Genomic DNA, 4,379 nt, shown 5'->3' on the forward strand with positions numbered 1-4,379 from the left:
GAGGATTGCCTTATCCATCATTGAGAGGGGAGGCTCTTCATCCTGTGAAGGCTTGATGCCCCCAGCGTAGGGGAATGCTAGGGCAGTGAGACAGGAGTGGGTGGGTGGGTGAGCACCCTCATAGAAGCAGGGAGGAGGGGAGATGAGATAGGGTGTTTGGAAATGGGATAGGATGCTTGCGGAAGGGAAACCAGGAAGGGGGGGATAACATTTGAAATATAAATACATAAAATAACAAGAAGAAGAAGAAGAGGAGGAGGAGGAGGAGGAGGAGGAGGAAGGAGGAGGAGGAAGGAGAAGAAGAAGAAGGAGAAGAGTCAGTTCTTATTATTCTTCTGGAGCCTAGGGTCATAGACAAAAGTGGAAGGGTGAATGATAGGAACACCTAATTCAGGGACACTAACAAGTCCCCAAAGATTTCTAAGATTTCTGTCTACATGGTTTGTTATAAATAACGACCATTACATAGTCCTTCATAGACACTTCTAAAGAAGAAGGGAAATATACTCACCCCATATGAGAAATAGCAGAGATTTATTGGGCAGCTGTCTATGCAATATCTTTAAACCAGGAGCCCATGAAGATAGTGTGAGTATAGGCTTCTCTCTGTCTCTCTCTCCTGCAGTGTTCCACTCCAGCAGTGCAAAGTGGACCATGTCATGCTGGCTAAATGTCCAGTAGCCATAAAAGCTGGGGTTCAAATTCGATGCTGCGGAAGAGCAGAGGAGCTAGTCTTCAGTTGTGTTTATTGCGTTGTAAACTTCACTTTCCTGATAGCCCTGAGACTGCTGATTTAGGAGGAGACTGATGACTCAGACCTCTTATCAATTTTTCCTGCCAAGTTAGTTCTAACAATGCAAAGGCATCTTCCTAGCCTCATTCCTCCCCACCCTCCCAAGTAAAATAATGATCTGAGTCCTGCTGAACATGTAAACGAACACATCTAGCCCCTCTGTTCTTGCCTATCCATGGCTTTCATTCCAGTAGCAAGGGTTCTGTGTGAGCTTTAAACATTCCATAAAAGGCCTGAAATGCAGCGGGCACACAGATTTATTGGCCATTCCTTCTTTTGGCTTAGCTAGGTAGAAAGTTGGGAGAAAATAATCACTCTTGTGTGTGTGTGTGTGTGTGTGTCATTCACACACACATCAATCATCATCTTCATTCATATAGTTATCCTCACAGTGCCTAATATATTGTAAGCACAGAACAGAATCATTTCCCATTATTAATTAGTTGTCAAAGTGACTGATGTCTATAATTGTGTAGAAACATGGGAGAAGTAAAATTTTTCACAATTTACTCTTGACCCCTGATTTGCTCAGATATAAAGCAAATCAGTGGTCTTGAAAATACCACTTAAATTACATTTAAAATATATGGTTGTGTGAATATTTCTAGAGAAACCACTGTTATAATTTGTAAGATCCTTAGCTGAAGGGATTAATGATACACAGAAAAAAAAATCCCACTGCTCCAGACACCTGATAATGTCGAGAGATGGCCCAGCAGATAAGAACACTTACTGCTCTTCCAGAGGTCCTGAGGTCAGTTCCCAGCATACCATGCTGAGAAGCTCACAACCTTCTGGAATTCCATCTCCAAGAAATCCAATGTCCTCTCTGGCCTCCACAGACATCTCTCCATATGTGGTAAATTCGCAGAGAAACATAAATAAAATTGAATATTAAAAGAATATGTAATCTTCTCTGATAAGCATATGGTATAGACTCTGGACTCCTCAAGACACAAGAAATCACCAGGAGATGAGATCGCCTAACTTGGAAACTGGGGAGACAGGAGAAATGTCACCTGTGCTCAAGTGGGACAAATAGGGCAGAAAACTCCTATTATGATTCCAGTCTTCGATCCTCTCCAAAAGTTCGTGTCCTGCAGGCTTGACCCATAGCTAATGGTGCACTGGGAGTTAGTAAAACATTAGGTGGCACCTAGCTAGAGGAAGGAGGCCACTGTGGTGTGACTGTAGGGGGATACTGGGGTCCTGACTCTTTCCTCTCACCCATTAGATCACATGAGATGAGGAACTTCATTCCGCCATGTGCTTCCCAACATCCCCACCTTGCCCCAGGCCCGAAGTCACAGTGCAACCATGGAACAAAAGCCAAAATGGTCTCCTCCTTTAAGTGGGTCTACCCTGGGTGTTTTGTCACAGTGATGAAAAGTTGCTGTGTCTGGTACACTGAAAACAGAACCATCACTTCCCATATTATTCATAAAACTGGAAACAAAGACCAGAAAAAGAAATATTTTTTTAAAAAATATGCAATTTGGTCAAAAACTTTTTTTAAAAAAGCATGTTGAAATTTGTACCCAAGGAGGTATAGTGGCTAAAGAGATGAGTACCACTAGAGAGACATCAAGAGGGACTGGAGAAATGGCTCAGCAACTCAGAGAGTCCACTACTCTTACAGAGGATCTGAGTCCATTCAGAGTACACACCTCAGGAGACTCAGCCACCTGTAACTCCAGCTCCAGGAAATCCAACACTTCTGTCCTCTACTGACATCTGCACACATGTGCACACAACCCCCACACAGACACACCTACACATAATTAAAAATTAAACAGCTAAGGAAATCAAGTACTTGGCAGGAGAGCAGTAAGAAAGATGCCATAAAGTGTCTCATCAATCAGGAAGACTCCACTGACCACAACCTCAATGATAGAAAACTGTGAACTCCTGGGGCTAGAGAGATGGCTCAACAGTTGATGTTCTTGCAGAGGACCCAGGTTTGGTTCCTGGAATCCACATAGTGATTCACAAACTGTAGTTAAGTCCAGTTCCATGAAATTCAAAGCTCTCTTCTGATCTCCACAGCAAAAATATATAAATGTGCACAAAACACTTATGTATACACATAAAATACATATTTGAATATTCCTTTCGCCGGGCGGTGGTAGAACACGCCTTTGATCCCAGCACTTGGGAGGCAGAGGCAGGTGGATTTCTGAGTTCGAGGGCAGCCTGGTCTACAGAGTGAGTTCCAGGACAGCCAGGGCTACACAGAGAAACCCTGTCTCAAAAAACAAAAACAAAACAAAACAAAAAAAATTCCTTTCAAAGACTTTCATTTGAGAGCTTCTGAAGAACCTTGCTCTTAGTGCCACTTAGAAAATTGTCTCTGCGTGTGTCCCTATGTGTAGCTATGGGACTCAGGTTGCTGCAGCTGAGGTTTGAGCAGGCCTAAGTGGTATAGCTCATGCTAGAGGAAGACATTGACATCATCTACATATTGTTGGTTTTGTAGGCACATGAAATGTTACTTGCAGTCATGGAGGAAGATTTCAAAGGAAAGCCTGAGAGGCCAGAGGATATGTGGCTCTGGTAAAGTCCCTGAAATTACCCCCAGGAAAGACCAATGTGTGAATCTGTAAGACAAAGGGTCGGGGCAGAGGAGATAGCATTTCAGTGGCTATGTAAGAATTCATAATGCTACTTAGGTAAATGTAATTGATTAACATGGTTTCCATTGCGTACTGTGAGAGAAAGCCTAAGGCAAAACACATGTGGTTTAGTGTGTCTTTGTGGTAGTAAGTTTGCAGCAGTGAAGGGTCATCTTCTTCCCAAGGTGAGCTGCAATTGTATTGATTCTCTTTCTCACTCTCATTCTCTCATTTCATTCCTTCTAGGTCATGTTCTTTTTGTGGGGGAGTGAATACAAGAAGTTTCCCGAAAGTGCAGTGGAATGTGTTAGAAGCTCAAAAGAAAGGGGAACCCAAGACACCCACACCCTTCTCAAGTGCGGTACAAGTACCCAGAAGACTCCTCAGATGTAGAGAGGAAGATGCTGCATCATCTTGCCCTTTGCCTTCTATTGTTGTCTATAATCTTGCCTTTTTGACTTTCAAACTGTCCTTTGTGAAGCAAAATGTGATGAAGAGAGAGTATATCTGACAGAAGATAGACAGCCTGCAGTCAAGCACTGTATGATCAGTCTCTTGGTCCTCAAGTTTGATGTAAGCCTTTTAACTACACTAAAAAAAGAGACTAAAATATAAAAGAAACATTTATCTGAGAAATAGTATTTTCCCCTGTTTTATTTCCTTCATTAAATTTGAATAAATCTGTATGCATATTTTTATCATAAATTTCATATAAAATGATGTCCATTAATAAAACCGTATTTCTGTTTACCTCTCCTCTCTCAGTCCATAATTGTCAATCATCGATTCATCCCAGCGTCCATCAAGGGAGGCTGGGGCGGTAGGATGATCATCTCAAGTTCTAACTGATGTTAGAACTAACTTATGTTTCTTTTTGTGTTCAACTCTTTGCTTACATTTTAATAAGCTGCTTCTTTTTAATAGACTGAAAGTCCATATATATATATATATATATATATATATATATATATATA

The sequence above is a fragment of the Grammomys surdaster genome, unplaced genomic scaffold (assembly GCF_004785775.1).
Source record: "Grammomys surdaster isolate TR1022 unplaced genomic scaffold, NIH_TR_1.0 198, whole genome shotgun sequence".
NCBI classification, from domain to species: domain Eukaryota; kingdom Metazoa; phylum Chordata; class Mammalia; order Rodentia; family Muridae; genus Grammomys; species Grammomys surdaster.